Below are 27,427 nucleotides of genomic sequence, written 5' to 3' on the forward strand. Positions count from 1 at the left end.
TCATTGGCCTCGGGCCATCTAGTGGATTGGGCTGTGACTTGTCCTGACTAAACGCTTGGCTAGGACGAGTCCCCTGCTCCCCCAGACTCTTATGTGTGTGGGATTCCCACTTTTATGTATGTTCTCTGTGTGACATGTGTCACCTACTGGGATTATTTCCAGCTGCTAGATGTTAGAGTAGAACAGGGTTTTACCATTAAATGCCCAGTATTTTCCCTGTGTCTGTGTACAGGTTGGCATGCTCTGGGAGGATGAGAGTGGGGACGGTGTGGCCTGATCCTAATTCCATGAAAAAGTTGGTGAGTCTAAAAATAAAGCGGTCCATAAAGAAGCAGGCCGTATCCCCTGGAACACGGCTCAAATGGCAGCAGATCTGCCAACAAAGCAATGAAGCAAAGTTAATTTACCTTAGAGATTGCTGTGGAAGCTGAATGTATTTCTGACGCTGAACATGGCCGTATTGGGCTCCTAACTCATCTGTTGCTTTGGTATACTTCCTGTAACTCTGCCATCGACTGTATGGGATGAAATTGGAGTGTCAACCACAGCTCAGCAGTTGGGGTTTGATACTTTGACATTTCTATGTCAGAGGGTCACATTCCAAAACGACTTTAGGCTGCATGTAATTCTGACACCCAGTTTTGGAACATGGCCATTGGCTGGAGAAGTTCACTGACAGGGGGGTAATCATTTGGACTACTTCTTGTAACATGTTGTATGTTTGCCTACAGGTCTGTAAAACTTGCTAGAAAAACACAACAGTTATTTGATCCATGTGTTTTTCCTTGTAAATGTCTGAGATGAATATTACATTCAGCCCTCCATTGACTTCACACTGCATGCTGAAAAGACCTCATAACCTGTAATGTGGACCACAGAGAGATCCAGTACAGAACAGCACATTATTTACACCTTATTGGTCGACCACGAGGTCCTCACTTTGCTGACATTTGTCACGTTCGTTATAATAATGATCGGACTAAGGCGCAGCGTGAGTAGCGTTCCACATAATTTATTAGAAAATGAAACTTTAGAAAAAATACAAAACAAATAAAGAATAAACGAACCGTGACTACAAAGCAACTACACATACTAAACAATATCCCATAACCCCCCAAGTGAAAAACAAGCTACTTAAGTATGATCCCCAATTAGAGACAACAATTACCAGCTGCCTCTAATTGGGAATCATTCCCAATCACCAACATAGAAAAACAAACCTAGAACCCCACATAGAAATAATAAACTAGACTAAAACCCCCAGTCACGCCCTAACCTACTCTATCATAGAAAATATGAGCTTTCTATGGTCAGCACATGACAGTATCCCCCCGCAAAGGTGCGGACTCAGACCGGAAAAAAAGGGAGGGTTATGGGGGGGGTGTCTAGTGTCGGTGGCGGCTCTGGTGCAGGACGAAGAACCCTCTCATCCTGTGGATCCGCCAGCATTGGAGGCGGCTCTGGTGCAGGACAAAGAACCCTCTCATCCTGCGAATCCGCCACCGTCGCTGGACGCTCTGGACCACCAACCGTCGCTGGAGGCTCTGGACCGCCGAAGGTCGCTGTAGGCTCTGGAACGCCGACCGTCGCTGGACAGAAGACCATTGCTGGACCGCAGACCATCGCTGGAGACTCTGGACCGCAGACCAGAGTGGATCATCCCTGGAGGCCCCGGGCCGTGGACCATCACTGGAGGCTCCGGACCGTGGGCCGTCTCAGGAGGCTCCGGACCGTGGGCCGTCTCAGGAGGCTCCGGACCGTGGGCCGTCTCAGGAGGTTCCGGACCGTGGGCAGTATCAGGAGGTTCCGGACCGTGGGCCGTCTCAGAAGGTTCCGGACTGTGGGCCGTCTCAGGAGGTTCCGGACTGTGGACCGTCATTGGCGGTTCCGGACTGTGAAACGTCGCCAGAAGCTCCGGATTGGAAACTGTCACTGGAAGCTCTGGACTGGAAACTGTCGCCGGAAGCTCTGGACTGGAAACTGTCGCCGGAAGCTCTGGACTGGGAACTGTCGCCAGAAGCTCTGGACTGGGAACTGTCGCCGGAAGCTCTGGACTGGGTACTGTCGCCGGAAGCTCTGGACTGGGTACTGTCGCCGGAAGCTCTGGACTAGGTACTGTCGTCGGAAGCTCTGGACTAGGTACTGTTGCCGGAAGCTCTGGAAAGGGAAGGCGCACTAGAGGCCTGATCCGTGGGGCCGGCACAGGTGGCGCCAGACTGGTAACACGCACCTCTGGGCGAGTGCGGGGAGCAGGCCCAGGATGTACCTGACTGAGGACACGCACTTCAGGAAGAGTGTGAGGAGGAGGCACAGGTCGTACTGGACTGGGAATGCGCACTGGAGACCTAGTGCGTGGAGCCGGCACAGGTGGTGCCAAACTAGTGACACGCACTTCAGGGCGAGTGCGGGGAGCAAGCACTGGACGCACTGGGCTGTGGAGGCACACTGGAGACCTGGTGCGCAGAACCGGTGCAGGATATACTGGACCATGGAGGCGCACTGGAGGTCTGGAGCATAGAGCTGGCACAACCCGTCCTGGCTGGATGCTCACTTTAGCCCGGATGCTCACTTTAGCCCAAGTGCAGGACGCTGGCACAGGATGCACTGGGCTGTGAAGGCGCACTGGCGACACAGTGCGTAGAGCTGGCGCAGGATATCCTGGACTGTGAAGGCGCACTGGAGGCCTGATGTGTGAGGCCGATACAGATAGCACTGGACTGGTGACACGCACTTCAGGGCGAGTGCAAGGAACAGGCACAGGACGCACCGGACTGGGAAGGCGCACTTGAGGGAGAGTGTGAGGAGTAGGCACATGACATACCGGACTGGGGACACGAACTTCAGGGAGAGTACGAGGAGGTGACACAGGACGTACTGGGCTGTGCAGGCGCACTGGAGACCTGGTGCGTATAGCCGGCCTCAATTGTACCGGAACTTTAACACACTTCTCAGGACGCGTACGCGGAGCTGACACAGGTGGCATTGGACGACTAACACGCTCCTCAGGGCGAATGCCGTACATACTACACCAAACCAACAGCTCTCTCTCTTCACTCTCCTCCAATTTATCCAACAATTCCTCGAAAGTCTAAATCTCCCCTCCGTTCGCTCTCCTCCAATTTATCCAATAACTCCTCAATGGACTCTGACTCACCCCAATATTCCTCTTCGCTCCCCGACTCGCCCCTCAGCCTCGCCGACCAACCCATTGTCATGACGTTGGCCTGTGGGTAAGGTTTATGACTCCCCCATAAATACCTTTCTCCCTTCCCCTCTCTTTCTGACCCTACTGAAGGACTGCTGTCCTGAAGGACTGCTGTCCTGTTAAATATAGAGAGTCTGGGAACATCAAACAAATGGGGAAAAGGAACCATATTTTGGTAATAAAACCAAACCATAACCCCCCAAGTGAAAAACAAGCTACTTAAGTATGATCCCCAATTAGAGACAATGATTACCAGCTGCCTCTAATTGGGAATCATACCCAATCACCAACATAGAAAAACAAACCTAGAACCACACATAGAAATAATAAACTAGACTAAAACCCCCAGTCACACCCTGACCTACTCTATCATAGAAAATAAGAGCTTTCTATATCAGGACGTGACAACATTGGCCCTCATAATAGACTTACCATGATATATTAGAGGCACATATCTCCCTGAGATTACACAGACCCACAACGAATTTTAAAACAAATCCAATTTTGACAAACTCCCATATCTATTGGGTGAAATACCACATTGTGCCATCACAGCAGTAATATTTGTGACCTGTTACCACAAGAAAAGGTTAACCAGTGAAGAACAAACACCATTGTAAATTCAACCCATATTTATGTTTATTTCTTTTCCCTTTTGGACTTGAACTATTTGCACATAAATACAACACTGTATATAGACATAATATAACATTTGAAATGTCTTTATTCTTTTGGAACTTTTGTGTGTGTAATGTTCACTGCTAATTTTTTATTGTTTATTTCACTTTTGTTTATTATCTATTTCACTTGCTTTGGCAATGTAAATATATGTTTCCCCATGCCATTAAAGCCCTTTGAATTGAACTGAACTGAATTGAATTGATTTGATATGTGACCTGAAAAATAAGATCTGACTGAAGTCCAGCTTGGTTGTTTTAGGGATACATGCCACGGCATGTGACATGTCATATATTTTGACTGGCTGTGACATTTTAATGGATTGAATCATGTAAAAAGTGCTGCCGTGTGCCAAGGCTCTTGTGTGTCTCAGGCAAACTCCTGTCTGTGGTGATAAAACTACTTTGCGAGAACAACGTAAGTGTTGAAAGCACCATTAAAATGTCTTGGATCAAGAGTTACTGTCCGATACTCCCAAGGTCCTGCCAAAATATGTTAAATATGTACAATGACAGTTTTATAAAGACAGTTTACTCAATGGTTTGATGTCATCTGGTAGTTAACAGTGTGTCAGAAGCCAGAAACTCCTGTTCTGGTAAGCCCATCCGCATGGTGTGCAGGCTCTTATTCCACACCAGCACTATGTCCCTCGATACAAAAACACAGGTCCAATATCATGCCACATCTTTGCACATTAAAATAACTTGAATGTCATAAACTCTTAGTCTGCATGGTGTTGATGTTCTCTCCACCCACAAACACGCCAAGTAAATATATTCTGTCTAATAACAGTGGCATCGGTGCCAGATTTAGGAAATGTTGGCAGAGTGAAGTGAAGACGAGAGCACAGTCCAAGGAATTAAAGGCCTTGATGGTCAATCCAGATGGTCAGCTCCCCCCTATGGGGCTTCTTGAACTGATGTGCTGGGTGGACACTGCTCACAGAACAAACAGGAGGTATTCAGGTGAAATGTTCTGAACATTGCTGATAGAAATGTATTGACTAGAGCTGACATGATTCTCTATTCTACCTGACAGACAGTCATACCTGTTCTTCACAATACATTTCTGTCTGAACGTTAATTTAGCTGCACCATATTAGACACAAAGAACATTTAAACGACTATTAAATGCAGAGGTTTGAAAACAGCAAAGATGAGATAGATATTGAAGAATGTGAAATGCCTGACTTGAAAGAAGAACTTCCTGATTTGATTTATTAGGATCCCTATTGGCCGACGCCAATGGTGACAGCTAGTCTTACTGGAGTCCGACACATAACCAAAAAAGACATTACAGACAAAAGACTTTACAATTTACATACATTAAAATACACTGCTCAAAAAAATAAAGGGAACACTTAAACAACATTTACATTTACATTTACATTAACATAAACAACACAATGTAACTCCAAGTCAATCACACTTCTGTGAAATCAAACTGTCCACTTAGGAAGCAACACTGATTGACAATACATTTCACATGCTGTTGTGCAAATGGAATAGACAACAGGTGGAAATTATAGGCAATTAGCAAGACACCCCCAATAAAGGAGTGGTTCTGCAGGTGGGGACCACAGACCACTTCTCAGTTCCTATGCTTCCTGGCTGATGTTTTGGTCACTTTTGAATGCTGGCGGTGCTTTCACTCTAGTGGTAGCATGAGACGGAGTCTACAACCCACACAAGTGGCTCAGGTAGTGCAGCTCATCCAGGATGGCACATCAATGCGAGCTGTGGCAAGAAGATTTGCTGTGTCTGTCAGCATAGTGTCCAGAGCATGGAGGCGCTACCAGGAGACAGGCCAGTACATCAGGAGACGTGGAGGAGGCCGTAGGAGGGCAACAACCCAGCAGCAGGACCGCTACCTCCGCCTTTGTGCAAGGAGGAGCAGGAGGAGCACTGCCAGAGCCCTGCAAAATGACCTCCAGCAGGCCACAAACGTGCATGTGTCTGCTCAAACGGTCAGAAACAGACTCCATGAGGGTGGTATGAGGGCCCGACGTCCACAGGTGGGGGTTGTGCTTACAGCCCAACACCGTGCAGGACGTTTGACATTTGCCAGAGAACACCAAGATTGGCAAATTCGCCACTGGCGCCCTATGCTCTTCACAGAGGAAAGCAGGTTCACACTGAGCATGTGACAGACGTGACAGAGTCTGGAGACGCCGTGGAGAACGTTCTGCTGCCTGCAACATCCTCCAGCATGACCGGTTTGGCGGTGGGTCAGTCATGGTGTGGGGTGGCATTTCTTTGGGGGGCCGCACAGCCCTCCATGTGCTTGCCAGAGGTAGCCTGACTGCCATTAGGTACCGAAATGAGATCCTCAGACCCCTTGTGAGACCATATGCTGGTGCGGTTGGCCCTGGGTTCCTCCTAATGCAAGACAATGCTAGACCTCATGTGGCTGGAGTGTGTCAGCAGTTCCTGCAAGAGGAAGGCATTGATGCTATGGACTGGCCCGCCCGTTCCCCAGACCTGAATCCAATTGAGCACATCTGGGATATCATGTCTCGCTCCATCCACCAACGCCACATTGCACCACAGACTGTCCAGGAGTTGGCGGATGCTTTAGTCCAGGTCTGGGAGGAGATCCCTCAGGAGACCATCCGCCACCTCATCAGGAGCATGCCCCGGCATTGTAGGGAGGTCATACAGGCACGTGGAGGCCACACACACTACTGAGCCTCATTTTGACTTGTTTTAAGGACATTACAAAGTTGGATCAGCCTGTAGTGTGGTTTTCCACTTTAATTTTGAGTGTGACTCCAAATCCAGACCTCCATGGGTTGATAAATTGGATTTCCATTGATTATTTTTGTGTGATTTTGTTGTCAGCACATTCAACTATGTAAAGAAAAAAGTATTTAATAAGACTATTTCATTCATTCAGATCTAGGATGTGTTATTTTAGTGTTCCCTTTATTTTTTTGAGCAGTATACATTAACATCTAGTGTGTGCATTATATTGCTGAATTACATTTATTAAAAATAGTTTAAAGAAATGTCTCTGCTGATGGTGGTTCCCTCACAAGTTCCTAGAGCTGTCTGTTAGAAATATATTAAAACTGTATTGTAAAGGATTAATTGAAATGTAATGGAAATGGAAAGGAATCTGTTACTTTATTGTAACTATCCCTTATTCATTTTAAAGCAGTTTTATAGAAGCCAGCTGCTAAACGGTTCACCTCAGAGTGTAATAAAAGTTTGAGCCAGCTACATGGCTGTCAGAAATATGAGTGGATAAGATAATTTAAATACTGTACTGATGTTATGTAAACCTTAAGAATCCTCCTGGACCGTTTTAGACAACTGAAATGTGAGTTGATTAAAAGATCCTGCAGCATCTTCAATAGATCATTCTGTATATAAATAACTACACAGTTGATTTAACACTTTTATGAGCTGTAAATGAAAGCCTAAATGTTTCTGTTGAAGCTTTTAAATATGTTTTTAATATGATAGATCACAAGTATGAGGTGACTGAGGAGACAGTTCAGATTTGTTTACAAGGTCAAAATACAAATATTAAGTTGATGGCAAAAATGAAAGTAACTAAAATGTAATTAAATAAGGTCAGATTATTCTGAAATGTTTTTAGTGATAATGGGTTAACATGAACTCAATTACAGTATTTCAGGGTAGAAACATTGGAGTCAATCTAATACCTCAAACTTTTGATACTGTCATAATTATTAATAATGCCATCTTTTATTGATGTTAACTCAATTCAATTTAGAGACAAATATTACATTAAAAAGTCATTTAATGGGAGGGTGGTGCTCCTGCAAGTTGGTGGCATTAGTGAGACACAGAAATACAGAGGTCTCTCATCCAATCCATTTCCTTTACCAGAGCGGTCCATAATTAACTTTTGCTTGGTTGACAGTTTCAACCAGATATAAGCAGGCTGAGACCCCAGCATCCATAAGTCAGATACCTTCCTTCTCTGTGGTAAGACTCTCCACCTCCTCAGATGTTTACATTTGTGTCATCTTAGCACTCAGCATGTGAGGCAGTAGCTAACTGCGCTGTTTCAGTTGACTTCTGCAGTTAGTTATTTACATTATTTCTGCATTGTCCGTTTTTACAATATGCAATCAACTGGCATTCATTTAAAATGTTTTTACTTTAAATATGTTTTACTTGAAACATGTAGCTTTTATTTACAGGCCAAAGTGGTGCTCCTGCTGTTTGTAAATTGAGGGGTTGGTCTATAATGTAACTGTGTTTTCAGGGGTATTTATTTGAATTCTTGACAGAATGTGTAGTTAAGTGAGTTGTCACCAGGAAAATGAAAGTGACCAGTTGCACCTGTAGTTGAATTGTTCAAGGCTGTAATGATTGTGTTGAATTATACCATTCTAAATGTTTTCTACCTCTTCGGGGGTTAAATTATATGGCTTTAGACTTGTGCATATTCACAACACCCTAATGTTTCCCAGGGTCCTCCAAGAAGTACAAATTCATCTGTAGGAGGGGAAAAAGAAGGTGAGACATAGTTTGAGTCTTCATAAGAAAAGTGACAAATGTTCTGTGAGAGAAACCCCTCACAACTCTGTTGACTGTGGAGGAAGCACCACAGAGTCAATCATGTTTCTTGTTTCGTCACTACCATGAGTACGGACGCGGAGATGCAAATCTACGGCAAGGCTGCCATATACCTCCGTAAGCCTGAGAAGGAGAGGATGGAGGCACAAACTGCACCCTTTGATTCAAAGAATGCCTGCTATGTCGCAGACACCAAGGAGCTTTACCTTAAGGGTTTGGTCACTGCCAGGGCTGAAGGAAACTGTACTGTGACAGTCACGCATCCGGACGGCACTAAGGAGGTAAGCATGATTTGAAATGTATTCAAATTACTCTATGTCTTGAAATGAACATCAAAATAATCAAAACATGCCAATAGACAAAATGAAATCAGTAACAACAGCAGAATATAACCTTCAAACAGAGATTTTTTTCGCTGCTGTTTAAAAATAGCAAGGCATTTTTTATATTGACTAGTTAAGATAACAAAGTAGTTGGGTAAGATGGGGGGTATGCAGTTAAAACAGTTATTTTGTTAAAGATTGAACTTGTATTTAATGAGCAAACAGAATTCAGTCCTGTCCAGTTTGATCTGGTTATAATCTATATTTCTGACTGTTTCAGGAAGGAAAAGAGTTCAAAGAAGCAGACGTCTACCAGATGAACCCCCCTAAGTACGATAAGATTGAGGACATGGCCATGATGACCTACCTGAATGAAGCCTCTGTGTTGTATAACCTCAAAGAGCGTTATGCAGCATGGATGATCTATGTAAGATACCTGTATAAACATTCACACACGTACATGAACATGAGATACACACATACAGTACTACACATAAAGTAATGGTAGAAACCAAAACATACCAATACAGTAGACCTACATCACTATACCATAGTACACCCACATCCTCACATAAATCCAGGTAAACGTCAATCAGATTTTTCTAATCCTCTAATTTAATTTATTCTCTTTCATCCAGACCTACTCTGGGCTGTTCTGTGCCACGGTGAACCCCTACAAGTGGCTTCCTGTGTACGACATGGAGGTTGTTAACGCCTACAGAGGGAAGAAGAGGATGGAGGCTCCACCCCATATCTTCTCCGTCTCTGACAATGTCTTTCAGTTCATGCAGATTGGTATGAGCTCTAATGGATGGATGGATGGATGGATGGATGTTAAAATATGCTTTAGAGAGGTATCTACTGTTTTCTAGTCTATGTTAGAACAGTTTGCTGGTAAAACTGATTACACTGGCCTTGAATGGAAAATGTTCCAAATTAAATCCATGATGATGCTATGAATTCAATAATGTCCCCATAATGTTGCTTGAGTATGATAATCAATATGTTGTTTTGTTACAGACCAGGAGAACCAGTCCGTCCTGATTACGTAAGTTGTTTACTAAAATCTCACTTGAGAAAGGGTTTCTACTGTAATATGTTGTGTCACTTGGGAGTGATGAAAATACATGACATTATGAATGGATTAGGCTATGCATAGGAATGAGTCAATGAGTGGGATTTTTGTTAACGATTTACTTATGAAAGAAAACAGGTCAACAGTGTATTTTTCAATGTTATTTCTTAGTGAAAGTCAATCTAACATTCAAACATGTTACTAAAACCCCTGTATCTCTGTCATATTAACCAGTGGAGAATCCGGTGCAGGAAAGACTGTCAACACCAAGCGTGTCATCCAGTACTTTGCCACCATTGCAGTGTCTGGTGCCAAGAAGGAAGCAGAGCCAGGCAAAATGCAGGTAGGCTGTACCTTTCTAACACATTTCAGTTCGGTGGGCTGTGATCAAGCAATCGAGAATAACTAACTTTACTACTTTACCAGTTTCTGAGCAACTTGTGTTTGTCTCAATCAGGGGTCTCTTGAGGATCAGATCATTGCTGCTAACCCTCTGCTGGAGGCTTACGGTAATGCCAAGACAGTGAGGAACGACAACTCGTCTCGCTTTGTAAGTATGAAGGGCACACTGGGAAAGTGACCTTATATTGGACAAATGTACTTCAGTATTTCCCTTTTGTTATATCAATAGATGTCCAACAAACGGTAACATTTAAAGGGGTATATTAAAGTAAAATGTTAGATGTATTTAGTGAACCTCTTTCTAACCCCCATGCTCTATTTTAGGGTAAATTCATCAGGATTCACTTCCAAGGTAGCAAACTGGCTAAAGCTGACATTGAGACCTGTGAGTTGATTTTCATTGTTTCTCAATTCTTTACTAAATTCACACAGATTTTCTGGGGAGATAATATTTATCTCATGTTCTTTCTGTCTCTCTCTCTCTCTGTCAATATCTCTCTCTTTCTCTCTCAGACCTGCTAGAGAAGTCCAGAGTGTCCTTCCAGCTTCCCGATGAGAGAGGCTACCACATCTTCTTCCAGATGATGACCAATCACAAACCTGAGATTGTTGGTAAGGGAAAGTAGAGTTACAGGATCAATTATTCCCACCCCCATCTGTGGAATTCATTGTCCACACTATTAATACTATTACAATGAGTACATCCAACGTAACAAGGCATCTAGACATGGGTCAGGTCTTTGGGAAAGATGTATCAAGTAATGCACTGTGATAAGTGTTGTGAATGTATCTTTCAAGGATTTGATGTAATCTATCATACGACATCCAGTGGCCCTTTGGGGTATTTCAGATGATCCCAGGGGTCTGTACTTATCTCTGACCCTCTGTGTGGCATTATCACATGTCAAATATATTAAATAACGTAATACTATGATTTAAAATAGAAAATAGAATGACGAAGCTCTAAAACATCCTAGATATAGACCATCAACTTAATGAATACCATTGGTGTTTAATATGAGGGTTTAAGCATGAAATATCATTTATTTTATTATTTTACACATTAAGTTTGTTGTCAATGTTTAGGCATCAAACTGGGGGCAGTTTTTAAACAAAAGTAAATATTTTGAAGAATTGTATATATGAATAAATTTTTTTAAAGTCATTAAAATATGAAAAACCGAAGTTACGATATGTTGCCATAGATTTTCTGTTAATTGCCAAAATTACTGAAGATTACGGGAACTTTGGTAAATTACCGCTGATAACCTTGAAACCTGAACAGTGATATAAAATACTTGAATCCATCTATTGAGTAAAGGAGAGAAAGATACTGTAAAGGTAGGACAGAAGAAATCTAAGAGATTTAACTGATAAAGACATTCTCTGTTGTCCATAGAAATGTCACTCATCACCACCAACCCCTACGACTTCCCCATGTGCAGCCAGGGTCAGATCACAGTGGCCAGCATCAACGACAAGGAAGAGCTGGATGCCACAGATGTGAGTCAAACAAAGGGTTAATCATATTTTATATATGGAATGGGTAGGACCACCATACACACTGAATGCACTGTTCAATCCCAACTTGGTGGCAGCAGGGAATTATCATGTATTTTGTTTTGTTTGATTCTCAATGCCTTGAGTTAGTTAGACATGTGCCTCAAGGAACTCTTCATGCCTTCACACTTCACCTTGAGGGACGTACTGTACATGTAAGACATCCACTAAGTCCCTGTGAAACTGTGTAAAATGTATTTTGTGCTGTCGTCAACTAGTGTTGGCCAAGTGTAATCACGTGGATCTGAGAAGCTAGTCAAATATATTCATCCCATGTGTTCTGGTGAGAGAACAGAACTGTAGTATAATGTATGTGAGCAAACTACCGTTCAGTTCATCACCGTTGTACTTCCTGTCTAATGCCAGGATGCCATTACAATCCTGGGCTTCACTAATGATGAGAAGGTTAGCATCTACAAGCTGACACGAGCTGTACTGCACCATGGCAACCTGAAATTCAAGCAGAAGCAGTGTGAGGAACAGGCTGAGCCAGAGCATTATAACCATTCCCAGTCCACTCATAGATATACAATATGCAGAGCATTATAACCATTCCCAGTCCCGCTCATAGATATACAATATGTAGAGAATTAGTCCCATTCCCAGTCCCACACATAGATATACAATATATAGAGCATTATAACCATTCCCAGTCCCACTCATAGATATACAATATGCAGAGCATTATAACCATTCCCAGTCCCACACATAGATATACAATATGTAGAGCATTATAACCATTCCCAGTCCCGCTCATAGATATACAATATGTAGAGAATTAGTCCCATTCCCAGTCCCACACATAGATATACAATATGTAGAGCATTATAACCATTCCCAGTCCCACTCATAGATATACAATATGTAGAGTGTTATAACCATTCCCAGTCCCACTCATAGATATACAATATGTAAACATTAGTCCCATTCCCAGTCCCACTCATAGATATACAATATGTAAACATTAGTCCCATTCCCAGTCCCACTCATAGATATACAATATGAAAACATTAGTCCCATTCCCAGTCCCACTCATAGATATACAATATGTAAACATTAGTCCCATTCCCAGTCCCACTCATAGATATACGACACGTAAGACAGACAGAGCCTCATCAAAGTCCGGCAGGAGATCATTTATGGAGACCAAATTCCAACCTCCAGAAATTATTTAAAATTATGGATGTGGGTTCAAATCAAAACCTAGCCCCCCAAAAACTTGGCCGAACCCTTTTGTCAGTGTGAAATCAGAATCAAGTGATATTGTGTTTCTGAGTCTGTTGTTGTTGGTTCTCTCTCCAGTGGCTGATAAAATCGGCTACCTGCTGGGCCTGAACTCAGCTGAGATGCTGAAGGCTCTGTGCTACCCCAGAGTGAAGGTCGGCAACGAGTATGTGACCAAGGGACAGACTGTGCCTTAGGTAAGGCAGTCAAACACAGCATTTACCTTTTTCTGAGCACCAGAAATCTCTTGGTGATTGACGAGTGCATTGCTTGTTTTGAATAGTGATGTTGTTTTCCCCAAGCTCTTTTCACCTTATCACTAGACATGGTCAATATCTCATGTATTCATTTGAGGTATTATCATTGCAGGTTAATAACTCAGTCTCGGCTCTGGCCAAGTCCATCTATGAGAGGATGTTCTTGTGGATGGTCATCCGTATCAACGAGATGTTGGACACCAAGAATCCAAGGCAGTTCTATATCGGTGTGCTCGACATTGCCGGGTTTGAGATCTTTGATGTGAGTGTGAGACCAGAACAAGACAATTAGTTGTGATTGAGAGGGATTACAGCCTTGTATGATGATAAAATGATCCCTTCTGAAATTCCATCAACAGTACAACAGCATGGAGCAGCTGTGCATCAACTTCACCAATGAGAAACTGCAACAGTTTTTCAACCACACCATGTTCGTCCTGGAACAAGAGGAGTACAAGAAGGAGGGAATTGTCTGGGCCTTCATTGACTTCGGCATGGACTTGGCTGCCTGCATTGAGCTTATTGAGAAGGTAAAGTGTCTGTCAGGATTATAATGGACCTCAACAGCAAAGCTCAAATGGAGTGGTGTGAGATATTATCACATGGTACAACGTATCTGACTGTTGAGAACTCAAAATGTTTCCTATTATGAGCCCCTAAATGAAGATACTCTGATAATAGCTTGTTTGCTAAAAGAATAAATGTGATCCTAAATGTAAATATCACTAATTTGATGTGCATCTCTTTTCGTAAAGCCATTGGGCATCTTCTCCATCCTTGAAGAGGAGTGCATGTTCCCCAAGGCTTCAGACACTTCCTTCAAGAACAAGCTGTATGACCAGCATCTTGGCAAAAACAAGGCGTTTGAGAAGCCCAAGCCTGCCAAAGGCAAGGCAGAGGCCCACTTCTCCCTGGTTCACTACGCCGGCACTGTGGACTACAACATCACTGGCTGGCTGGAGAAGAACAAGGATCCTCTGAACGACTCAGTTCTTCAGCTGTACGGGAAGTCCTCAGTCAAACTGATGGCTACCCTGTATGTCGCTGCCCCACCTGAGGGTAAGACTAGCAGCACATCAAAAGATTTCATGAAGAACTAGTTACAACTAAGTCCCATTTTATTTAAAGGGTCAGTCTGCAGTTGCTACATCCATTTGTAAGATATGTACCCATTCATTCTTGAAGGAAAAAACTTTCTTGAAGAACATCAGCTTAGTTCAGCCGTTGTACCCCATTAGAACCCAAAATATGAGCTTGTTTTACTCCAATGTTTGTAAACAAAGTAAAGGGAAACAAGATGTTCAGTTCTTTAATTCATAGCTCTGTCAATGAATTTGAGTGGTTACATTTCTCCAGACCATCTCCCAGTTTTTATTGAAACAGGGGCAGGGAGAATGCTTTGTTATTGTTTCAACTGCTGATTGCTGCTTTAGAGTCTTTAAATGTATCATGATTTCTCTGGGTGATTTACTGGATAATTTACTCATACAATAGGTGTTATTTTACACAATTGGCAGCATTTGCATTAAGATACGTGTGAAGTTAACCTGAGATTCTCTCATTTATATTGAACTTTTCTCCATTACAACAGATACAACCAAGAAAGGAGGCAAGAAGAAGGGTGGTTCCATGCAGACTGTGTCCTCCCAGTTCAGGGTGAGCTTTTAAAATGTGGATATTCAGTCCTTCAAAAGGTGTACTGATAATCAGAAATGATTTCTGAGAACATGGTTTGTAACCCTCTTACAGGAGAACTTGGGCAAGCTGATGACCAACTTGAGGAGCACTCATCCTCACTTTGTACGCTGCCTGATCCCCAACGAGTCAAAGACTCCAGGTACAATAGATGTTGAGTTAAATATGACATCTTGTCAGTACCGTATCAGTAACATTAACAAACCAATCTTGAACCTGTTTATGAGTATTTAAAGAAACTTGGTTTGTGTTACCAGGTCTGATGGAGAACTTCCTGGTTATCCACCAGCTCAGGTGTAATGGTGTTCTGGAGGGTATCAGGATCTGCAGAAAGGGCTTCCCCAGCAGAATAATCTATGCTGACTTCAAGCAGAGGTACACACACACACACACACACACACACACACACACACACACACACACACACCACACACACACACACACACACACACAGAGAAATATCTTCTCTAAGGGTTATCCCAACATCAGAATAGCCTTTTTATTTTACGTAATATAACCAACCTATTACAACTTGACATTTCTCCTGATTCAGGTACAAAGTACTGAATGCCAGTGTCATCCCTGAGGGCCAGTTCATGGACAACAAGAAGGCTTCTGAGAAGCTGCTTGGGTCCATTGATGTGAATCACGAGGACTACAAGTTTGGACACACCAAGGTTAGTCAAATACCCCCCAGCAAAAGCTAACAATAAAACACAACTTCAATGATAATGTAAACTCTAACCATTCAACGTCTCTCCAGTTGATCTATCCATCTTTTTATTATTTCTTAAAAACGTGAAGAAACATTGTACTCAATTAATTATCTTGTGCTTTATGTCAGAATGGTATGTCTGCAGTTATCTATGTCAGTGTACATTATTAATCTACAACTATACAATAACCTACAACTCATAAACAACCTATCCCATGGTTTGTTTGTAAGGATTACAATGTTTATGTTGTTCAAATCAATCTAGTGGTTTGGTTCCTCTCTTTTGATTCACCCTTTCTATCTGTTACCACCTGACTGGTTCCATAATTGACCATGTCAACCTGTGTCAGGTGTTCTTCAAAGCCGGTCTGCTGGGTGTCCTGGAGGAGATGAGAGATGAGAAGCTGGCCTCTCTGGTCGGCATGGTCCAGGCTCTCAGCCGTGGATTCCTCATGAGGAGAGAGTTCACCAAGATGATGGAGAGGAGGTGAGGAAGAGTAGACATCTTGGGAAACAATTCTGTCAACCACCTGTATTTAATGTATAATGATTACATAGTGAATATGCTGTGAGTTGTTCAGGATGAGAAAGTACATGTTATAATATTCTATTAAAGCAGCAGTTTGGGATTTAGCAAGCTGTTCAATTGTTATTTAAATAAGTAATATTTACCCATTCATTCTGGAATAATATGAAATGCCTCATGATCTTAACATTACCTGTCAGTCCTTTCATCTAGAGCGCTGTATATAAGTTTAAGAGGGATTATATTTCCCTAGCCCCATTCCTCAGCTGTATTCAAAAAGTGGTGGGGTCTCCGTTTTGTTATTCTTCGAATCGCAGAATGTAGCTTTAAAGAAGTCATCCAGTGATTAAAAAAAAACACTTTTCCAGTTAAGGAATACTGGGAATGCCCTACTCCTTGAAGTTTGTGTCTAAAAAACACTATTTTCCTCAAAACATATATTTTTACCCTTTAGTGTGTGTACTTTACTGTATTTATACTTGGGATATCACTTTCACACTGGATACGTTTTTTTTTAAAACACTGGAGAAGATCTTTAAGCATGTCACTCACCATGTCACTCTATCCTTTCTGTGGACCAGAGATTCCATCTTCTCCATCCAGTACAACATCCGTTCATTCATGAATGTGAAAACCTGGCCATGGATGAAGTTGTACTTCAAGATCAAGCCTCTGCTGCAGAGCGCTGAGACTGAGAAGGAGCTGGCCAACATGAAGGAGAACTATGAGAAGATGACGTCGGACCTGGCCAAGGCTCTGGCCAAGAAGAAGGAGTTGGAGGAGAAGATGGTGGCCATGGTGCAGGAGAAGAATGACCTGGCGCTTCAAGTCGCATCTGTGAGTGAGCAAGAGCCCTCATCAGAGCACATTTAGACACACAAGTACACAGACACAATCGCACACACATCTGCACGTATCAACAATAATTGAATAGGATGGCCTTGACTAGAATACAGTATATACATTTGAAGTGGGCAAAACAGTGTTCCATGTCTATGTACATAGGGCAGCAGCCTCTAAGGTGACTAGAATACAGTATATACTGTACATATGAAGTAGGTAAAACTATATGTTCCCCCCAAGACTTGGGGAACATGCACTCCTCTTCAAGGATGGAATCAGTGGCCACTTTAATAATCAAACACTGGTCCAAGTTTCTGTATATATAGGGCAGCAGCCTCTAAGGTGCAGGGTTGAGTAACCGGGTGGTAGTCGGCTAGTGATGACTATTTAACAGTCTGATGGCCGTGAGATAGAAGCTGTTTTTCAGTCTCTCGGTCCCAGATTTGACACACCTGTACTGACCTCGCCTTCTGGATGATAGCGGGGTGAACAGGCGGTTGAAGTCCTTGATGATCTTTTTGGCCTGTGATATATATTTAGATATGTCATGCATTTAAATTGATTTGCTCTGACTTATTTGACTAAATGAAGTCTATATTTTGATACACAAAGTGAGGCTACAGATTCTTTCTCCTGTTCTGAAACCAGGATTCAGAGAATCTGAACGATGCTGAGGAAAGGTGTGAGGGGCTCATCAAGAGCAAGATCCAGCTGGAGGCCAAACTCAAAGAGACGACTGAGAGGCTGGAGGATGAGGAGGAGATGAATGCTGAGTTGACTGCCAAGAAGAGGAAGCTGGAGGATGAGTGCTCTGAGCTGAAGAAGGACATTGATGACCTGGAGCTCACCTTGGCCAAAGTGGAGAAGGAGAAGCACGCCACTGAAAACAAGGTCTGGTAGACAGTCTAACCAAACAATAATCCAAAGAACAATCAACTCAAAACATGGCTCAACAGAAATGTAATTCAAGTCTTTTTGTGGGTGCAGGAAAAAAATTAAGACATAAAATAGTGGAATTTCAGTTGTGGTGTACTCCCCACAATCATTTCATGTTCTGCTACCAACTCGTTTATGATTTCCATTCAGTACACTGGCATGGAGTACAGTGCCATCTAGTGTTGAATCTATAGTACAGAACTTGTTGACACATTTCTATTATAAATTAAACTAATTCTCCCATTTATGGTGAAGTGACCAGAAACAAATTTTGTTGTGGCCGTTTTCAGGTTAAAAACCTGACAGAGGAGATGGCGTCTATGGATGAGAGTGTTGCCAAGCTGACCAAGGAGAAGAAAGCCCTCCAAGAGGCCCACCAGCAGACACTGGATGACCTGCAGGCAGAGGAGGACAAAGTCAACACTCTGACCAAGGCCAAGACCAAGCTAGAACAGCAAGTGGACGACGTGAGTGGAGTTTGACATTTTGGACATGATAGAATGTAAGATGATATTACCTACAGTTGTTTAGATTTGACCAATATATGTGTGTTTTTTTCTTGTAGCTTGAGGGTTCTCTGGAGCAAGAGAAGAAGCTCCGTATGGACCTTGAGAGAGCCAAGAGAAAGCTGGAAGGAGATCTGAAACTGGCCCAGGAGTCCATAATGGACCTGGAGAATGACAAGCAGCAGTCTGATGAGAAAATCAAGAAGTAAACACAAATAAATTACTACAGTATTCCCTGCCATCTTGATCAACATAATGGCTCTTCTTGGCTCATTCTTGTAATTATGAATTAGACTTTGTATGTGATTCTTACAAGCAAAGTGAATGGTAATATAGGCTCCCTTTACACTGTCTAACCAAAACAAACTTTGCAATCAACGTGTTTGTGTTTGTTAGGAAGGAGTTTGAGACCACCCAGCTCCTCAGCAAGATAGAGGATGAGCAGTCTCTGGGAGCTCAGCTGCAGAAGAAGATCAAGGAACTGCAGGTACAGTACAGGATCTAAGCTCCATTACAGGAAAATAACTGACACATCTTTCTGGTAGCACATATTCTTCCTGGTGGATTCCGATGGCTCAGTAAGATGGAAGATGGTGCTTCTTGCTGGTGCTTCTTTCTATGTAAAGATGTTGCTTCTTACCGTTGTTAGTTTGGTTCCTGCATGGGACACTGTCTAATGGGACACTGTCTAATGGGACACTGTCTAATGAATATAGTAAATATGTTAGTGTAACTGGCTATGTATTAACACGTTTATGCTGAACATACAATACATACTATTATTATGTAGTGAGGTTCAAATGTTTCAACTGTATTGTAGTGTTCATTCCCCCTGCTCCTACCCCCTGTTCTAGGCCCGTATTGAGGAGCTGGAGGAGGAAATTGAGGCTGAGCGTGCTGCCAGGGCTAAGGTTGAGAAGCAGAGGGCCGATCTCTCCAGGGAACTTGAGGAGATCAGCGAGAGACTGGGGGAGGCCGGAGCCGCCACTGCTGCTCAGATTGAGATGAACAAGAAGCGCGAGGCTGAGTTCCAGAAGCTGCGTCGCGATCTTGAAGAGTCCACCCTGCAGCATGAGGCCACAGCCGCTGCTCTGCGCAAGAAGCAGGCCGACAGTGTGGCTGAGCTCGGGGAGCAGATCGACAACTTGCAGCGCGTCAAACAGAAGCTGGAGAAGGAGAAGAGTGAATACAAGATGGAGATTGATGACCTCTCCAGCAACATGGAGGCTGTCGCCAAGGCTAAGGTGAGTAGTGAAGTTTTGGTCACTCAGCTGGTACTCTTGAGGACCAGCTGAGTGAGATCAAGACTAAGAATGATGAGAATGCTCGCCAGGTCAACGACATCAGCGGACAGAGGGCCAGACTCCTGACAGAAAATGGTACCATCAACAATGAACAACAAACCAATATAGTTCACCTCAGTAGTACACAATAACATGTTGAGGGCTGTAAATTCAGTCTACATAGTTTCTGCCCTATGATACCTCAAAATACAATTTCAATCTTGGAGAGTCCCCATAACAAGATGTCCCTCTCTTCCTGCAGGTGAGTTTGGCCGCCAGCTGGAGGAGAAGGAAGCCCTGGTGTCTCAACTGACCAGAGGCAAACAAGCCTTCACCCAGCAGGTGGAGGAGCTGAAGAGACAGATTGAGGAGGAGGTCAAGGTAAGGGACCCAAAATGGATACCACCTGCCACAGTTTAGAGCTTTCTCTACATATAGACTTTCTACGCCACCCTCAGAGACTTCTACTGTCATTTGTTTTACTCTCCCTCTCTAATCTCTCTTTGTCTTTGTTTTTCTCTCACAGGCTAAAAATGCACTGGCCCATGGTGTCCAGTCTGCCCGCCATGACTGTGACCTCCTGAGAGAGCAGTTTGAAGAGGAGCAGGAGGCCAAGGCAGAGCTGCAACGCGGCATGTCCAAGGCCAACAGTGAGGTGGCTCAGTGGAGGACTAAGTATGAAACTGATGCCATCCAACGCACAGAGGAGCTGGAGGAGGCCAAGTGAGTTGCACGCAATAGCAAAAACTCAAATAAACGGTGTGGATGGTGAGGGTGGTAGTGGGATCTGAGAAAATGTTACTTCAATATGTAGTGCAACATTTGTTTCACAACAAATGACTCACCATAACACCACCCTCTGATTTTCAACAGGAAGAAGCTGGCCCAGCGTCTGCAGGAGGCTGAGGAGACCATTGAGGCGACCAACTCAAAGTGTGCCTCCCTGGAGAAGACCAAGCAGAGACTGCAGGGAGAGGTGGAGGACCTCATGATTGACGTTGAGAGAGCCAACGCCATGGCCGCCAACCTTGACAAGAAGCAGAGGAACTTTGACAAGGTGAACATTTATGAACCTCACTCTAGGGTGATATTTCCTGTCTGCTATTTGATCAGTTGTAGTACAATTGTAGCATATTTCTGATTCAAAACTCTCTATCAATGAGTTGTAATGAAAGTCCCATGGATTTCCCCAGGTTCTGGCAGAGTGGAAGCAGAAGTATGAGGAGGGCCAGGCTGAGCTGGAAGGAGCTCAGAAGGAGGCTCGCTCAATGAGCACTGATCTATTCAAGATGAAGAACTCCTACGAGGAGGCTCTGGATCATCTGGAGACTCTGAAGAGAGAGAACAAGAACCTGCAACGTGAGCATTTGCCAGCAGTTATTTTTGCCTGATGTTTGACCAGTGTTTGAAAATGGAATCAACTGAAATCATCAACATTATATCAAAATTACTATTACACAATCTCAGAATGTTCATGTAAAGTTTAAAACATATTGTTTTGGAACTTGTAATTGGTATTCCTTTGAACAAACCAATGATGTGTGTGGGGGGGGGGGGGGGAGGGGACAATTAGATTTGCAAGACAGTATGAAGTGCTGTTCATTAATGAACTGTTATTACGATTCATTATAAACTTTAGTGCATTGGTGATATCCACTGAAAATCTCCCAAGTCTAAACAGCTCCTGTGTTTGTGTGTGCAGAGGAGATCTCTGACCTGACTGAGGAGATTGGAGAGACTGGCAAGAGCATCCATGAGCTGGAGAAGGCCAAGAAGACCGTGGAGACAGAGAAGTCTGAGATCCAGACCGCTCTGGAGGAGGCTGAGGTACAAACTACAGCTGTTTGATAGGAAAAGCAGTGTTACACTTGCCAATGCCAACTACAATCCAATGCTTCCTGTATTGGTGTATATTGTCGTCATTTACACAGTATATTATTCCTTGTGGAAGACACATCCAAACATATTGAGCACAATTCGCTTGACTGCTTCTCTTTGTCCAGGGCACACTGGAGCACGAGGAATCCAAGATTCTGCATGTGCAGCTGGAGCTGAACCAGATCAAGGGTGAGGTGGACAGGAAGCTGGCTGAGAAAGACGAGGAGATGGAGCAGATCAAGAGGAACAGCCAGAGGGTGGTTGACTCCATGCAGAGCACCCTGGACTCTGAGGTCAGGAGCAGGAATGATGCCCTGAGGGTGAAGAAGAAGATGGAGGGAGACCTGAATGAGATGGAGATCCAGCTGAGCCACGCCAACAGGCAGGCCGCTGAGGCCCAGAAACAGCTGAGGAACGTCCAGGGACAGCTCAAGGTAAAGGGACTTCGACATCAGGGTCAAAAACCTGAACATGGGGAGGGATTTGTTTGTGAATCAGTAGAAAAGAATAGAACAGTGGAATGTAATAGAGTGGACTAATATACTGTACACTCTTAGAGGTAAAGGTGCCTGGAAGAACCTTTCCAGTTGAAAAAGGTTCTAAGAGGAACCCCTCTGAAACGGATCTTTGAGAAACCTCTGTGTAAAGCTTCAAACTGTTATCTTTTTTTGTGATGGGGGGTTAAATGTTGAACCTATTCAATAATATATTGTAGAGGTGTCATTCTATCCGATTGGAGACGTGGCTTATTGGCAGAGGTGGGACCAAGTCATTGTTTTACAAGTCACATGTAAGTCTCAAATCTTAGCACTCAAGTCCCAATTCAAGTCCCAAGTCAAGACAGGCAAGTCTCAAGTCAAGTCTCAAGTCCTAAACTTTGAGTTTCGAGTCCTAAACAAGTTATAATGTGCTCTTCACCAAATGTAATAACATTTCATATTTTTAACAAGAGTTAATAGTTAGTATTTTACATTTACGGAAATCATGAATGCTTTTAAAAATATATATATTTATTACTTTCCAAATAAACTTTATATTTTTATGGAAATACATGGGTAGCCATGAGAACTTTTTCCTCAGCTGGCACAATTTGATTGGCTGCTGTCCGATTCAAACTGTAATCCGTTAAATGAAGAATTGATGCGCTGCACACTTTTTCCTAATAGCATCATTTTTCATATTTGGGCTTGGGGAGGGTATCAAGTCAGGTCGAGTCATAAGGCTGAAGTCCAAGTTAAGTCATGAGTCATTGGTGTTAAAGTCAAAGTCGAGTCTGCTTATTGAGGGATATTTTTTGTCATGCATTAGCATAAATGACATTCCTGTTCATCATGTTAAGTTTGTATACTGCAAATTCAAATATTTCTTCAATATTTATGCATATTAAGTTTTCTAATATAATACTTTTTTAATTGCTGATTACATACAATAAGAACGTATATTCCAACTTTGGGATTTGCTTTTATAGGAATTTATACACCTCCACTGGCCTCATTGACGCAACAGAACTATTAGTGCTCAACCTTAACATGTGATGACAATACAACAGACCAGATGAACAGGAATTAAATTTACTCTAACGTCGGCCCCAAAAAATCTATCTTAAAGCCATGCCCCTACTAAGCCATGCCTCCACTCCAGGGATCCTCCATGAACCCTTGCTACATTTAGCAATTAAAGGTTTTTCCAAGAACCCCTCAACTAACCAAATGTGAAAATATGAACCATTGACTAGCAATGGTTCCTTGAGGAACTCTAGGGGTTCCTTGAGTCACCACTAATTCTAAGAGTGTATAAAGGTAGGGATATTAGGAACATTTTTACCCATTAACATTTCTCTCACCGATCGCATCGCCCTACTTCCACAATTCCTAATTCATTGTGAACCCCAGGATGCCCAATTGCACCTTGATGATGCCGTCCATGCCTCAGAGAATGGCAGCCATGGTGGAGCGCAGAAACGGTCTGATGGTGGCTGAAATCGAGGAGCTGAGAGTTGCTCTGGAGCAGACAGAGAGAGGCCGCAAAGTTGCTGAGACTGAGCTGGTGGACGCCAGCGAGCGCGTCGGACTGCTGCACTCCCAGGTATGGGTCAAAATACATTTCTAATGAAACTCAACCAAGCAAACCGTTTATACACATATAGAATTCAACAGTGCTTGCTTTTAGATTTTCATAATTTTAGCCTTGTGACTTGTAAGTTCTCTTGAGAGTAAAACAAATCGCCTCGTTTCCTCCTTCAGAACACCAGCCTTGTGAACACCAAGAAGAAGCTGGAGACTGACCTGGTTCAGGTGCAGGGAGAGGTGGACGACATTGTCCAGGAGGCCAGGAACGCAGAGGAGAAGGCCAAGAAAGCCATCACTGACGGGAGTCCTTGAATTACATAAACTAGATTTGTCCCCAAGGACCAGTGGAAGCTGGGCTGTTTTAACCACACCAAAGATCTCAACGGAGCTTTATGATTGGTGCCAGTTGGTGCATAAATTAAACTAACTACCATTCCAGGCGGCCATGATGGCCGAGGAGCTGAAGAAGGAGCAGGACACCAGCTCTCACCTGGAGAGGATGAAGAAGAACCTGGAGGTCACAGTCAAGGACCTGCAGCACCGCCTGGATGAGGCTGAGAATCTGGCCATGAAGGGAGGCAAGAAGCAGCTCCAGAAACTGGAGTCCAGGGTGAGTTAACAGTAGGGTGGATTGAAAAACAGATTGCTGGAAATGTATATGATCATATAAAAATAAGGTATGTTGGGGGAAAATACCTCACTTGAGGAAAATTTATATTTTCTCACACAAAAAAGCTACTTTTGGTAAGATTTGAAATTGGCATACTGGGTATTTTGTAGGGAAATACATGTTTAATAAGTGCCCCCTGAAGATTACTGTGTTTAAATACATTTTACAAGTTTTATTATTACATTTTTGAGTAATTAACTTTTAAAAGCTAAAGTCTAGGTATTTCAGCAGAAAGGTATGAGAATGTCAGAGGTTCACCTAGGGGTCATGATAGGGGCTGTCCCAAATGTTTGATGTTTTATAATAATTGATTATGCTTATGTTGTCCTAATAGAAGTGGAGGGGTTATAGGACCCCTCCCTCCTTACATTTATAGGGTCCTAGACTACAGATTAACAATATATATACATTGAGGTTTAAAATTGTTCCACAGTACTTTTCTAGTCTTTGCCTCTTATAAAGAAACTGTCTGAGAAATGTCTGAGTTCAGGGTGTCTGTGAGAAGTGCCTAAAAGATAAAAGAGATGCAGAGACACATAACTCCCCAGGGAGTGTAAGAGATAAGAGACTTGTCAAACATTCCACTATAAATCAAAATGGGGTGTGGACATTTACTGCTAAGCTTTTAGATAACACTGAAACTCTATGTTTGTGTAGCTGTGAATGCATGGGCTTGGTCTCATGAGTAGAAGGTAATGACATAGGCACTGACATCACTAAGGCTGGACTTCGGGTTTTATAAAATAACTTGGACCCTTGACTATTTTGCAGAACTTACTCGGAAACATGCATGCTATGTTCCTGTTGTCAACTTCTGTCTGCAATTGTGTTAATAAAGGTTTTAGAATGATTTAATTAAAGATATTGTCTTAATGCTAATTTCACCAATGAGCCAATGATTGACAAGGAACAAAGAAATGAACCCCAACAAGAACCAGGGGATTATCGTATGATAACTCCTGACTAAGAGATGTTCTTAGGCCCGAGGTGAAGTCAAGGTAGTGGCAGCCAGGGAAAGTGCTGAAAAGCAAAATGGTGACATAAAGTGGTTTCTGTTATTGGCAGAGGCCTTTTTACCCAGGGGGAGTTATATACCCTACACAGGGCTATTGTGTAATGATGAGTTCTCTCAATAACCCACCTACATAATGAAAAGTAGTTGTTTTCATTATAGAACCCTTTAATTAAAATCGTAAAAGTACATAGGAGCAGACAAAACTTCTTGACTAGTAGAATAATATATTTCTGTTTTACAAAGATTTGTTACGTCTGATTTCATCACCACACATAAATGCCTACGTTTATTTCTTCCACAAAGGTGCGTGAGCTTGAGACTGAGGTGGAGGCCGAGCAGAGAAGAGGTGTAGACGCGGTCAAGGGAGTCCGCAAGTATGAGCGCAGAGTCAAGGAGCTCACTTACCAGGTAAGAAAAAGTGCATTCTTTACACACTAAAGCACACTGGTTTGTGTGTTAAACTATGGACTATTGATTCTTCTAACTTCTCCCACAGACTGAGGAGGATAAGAAGAACGTTGGCAGGCTTCAGGACCTGGTAGATAAGCTGCAGATGAAAGTGAAGGCCTACAAGAGGCAGGCTGAGGAAGCGGTGAGTCACAGACTTAGTCAAAACCTCTGAAAGCTTACATTACCTAGTAGACATTACAAAACTTCTAGACAGTTTATTTAAGTGTTGCTACTGCACAACAATCAACATTAACTCAGTTGATAGTGCAAGTAATTTCTGAAGAAACAGTGACTCCTCTTCCTATGTGTAACAATTTAAAGTACAGTAGAGAGTGTTGAATATTATTTAGCTTTGTGCCGGGGGCTCGTCTGGTGGTAGTGCTGACTCTCCTGGATCACAGGGCCCTCGAAGCAGCAGGTCGATCCTCTGTTCCACTACTCAAGTTCTCTGATATATCATCTATCTCCCTATATATACACTGTACAATGCTATCCTAAATCTTTTTAAAATACCTTTATAAAAATAATATGGATTTAAAAAAAAAAATGATATGAAGCTTAAAACTTTGAATACTGATGTTATGCTCTCCTCTCTTTTCCTCACCCAGGAGGAAGCATCCAACCAGCACATGTCTAAGTTCCGGAAGGTTCAGAATGAGCTGGAGGAGGCTGAGGAGCGTGCTGACATCACTGAGACTCAGGTCAACAAGCTCAGAGCCAAGAGCCGTGACTCTGGAAAGGTACAGAACTGCTGCTAAACCTACACCTGAATTCACAGTAGACAATACTGACATTTTACACTCACTCAAATGTATTTAAGATTTCTGAGAAACACATTTCAGGACAGGGTAAATAAAATAAATAACTTATACAAATTTAGTTGGTACAAGCTGAGCACTGAGTCTTAAATGCTTGATCCATTCTGTTATTTCCAAGTGTTGATATATTTATAATGTTCATTATTAATACTGATCCATTCTGTTATGTCTTTCTTCTTACAGGGAAAAGAATCTGCTGAATAAACAAGACCAAAGTCTTATCAATTTCCTGTGTTTCATAAAATATGATTTTCATGGTGAAATGTTGATCATTGATTAAAAACATGTTGGCCAACATACACTTCCTTTGTGACTGTGGGCTTTTTACTCAGAAAACAGCTTTTCTTACCATAAAAATATTGTACTTTAACTAAAGGAGCAATCTGGGATTCAAACCACAACAAAATGGTCAATCTAACAAAGCGGTCACTTGTTTTGGTTAAGAGCTGAGGGTTGAGGCTAGAGAAATGTAACCACTTTCAAATTCCTGAACAGAGCTATGGATGCAAGGACTGATAATAGATTACATCAAAAATGATAGTTATAACCTTTTACACTCGGGGGAATTGACCTATATGGACACACCCAAATTGGAATGTTTTGAAAAGAAACAAATAGGTATATGCGTAACCATGGTAACTATTGAGCAAAAACATTGAGCGGAAATTCTTAGAACAAGTTCTCCAGAGACAACTGCATTCGAATTTTGTCACAGATTATGCATACAATAACCTGGTGTGGACAGA

The 27,427-nt window shown here is 42.7% G+C and overlaps 1 pseudogene across 1 annotated transcript; it reads left to right on the top strand.

The window, feature by feature from the left end:
• The first annotated feature begins 8,330 nt into the window (after positions 1–8,330).
• Positions 8,331–26,982, top strand: LOC106560886 (myosin heavy chain, fast skeletal muscle-like; annotated as a pseudogene). The gene is made up of 38 exons (XR_014393944.1): positions 8,331–8,717; positions 9,040–9,186; positions 9,398–9,554; positions 9,780–9,807; positions 10,069–10,177; positions 10,292–10,384; positions 10,561–10,621; positions 10,750–10,848; positions 11,636–11,739; positions 12,163–12,290; positions 13,088–13,217; positions 13,390–13,539; positions 13,637–13,807; positions 14,033–14,336; positions 14,869–14,933; positions 15,027–15,114; positions 15,230–15,347; positions 15,526–15,649; positions 16,038–16,174; positions 16,795–17,050; positions 17,705–17,947; positions 18,283–18,459; positions 18,558–18,703; positions 18,895–18,985; positions 19,353–19,877; positions 20,044–20,162; positions 20,308–20,504; positions 20,655–20,838; positions 20,975–21,140; positions 21,484–21,608; positions 21,785–22,093; positions 23,552–23,744; positions 23,903–24,028; positions 24,168–24,338; positions 25,717–25,821; positions 25,910–26,005; positions 26,472–26,603; positions 26,865–26,982. The product of XR_014393944.1 is annotated as a myosin heavy chain, fast skeletal muscle-like (transcript).
• Positions 26,983–27,427: the final 445 nt, after the last annotated feature.

The sequence above is a fragment of the Salmo salar genome, chromosome 01, assembly GCF_965601325.2.
Source record: "Salmo salar chromosome 01, fSalSal1, whole genome shotgun sequence".
Lineage (NCBI taxonomy): Eukaryota > Metazoa > Chordata > Actinopteri > Salmoniformes > Salmonidae > Salmo > Salmo salar.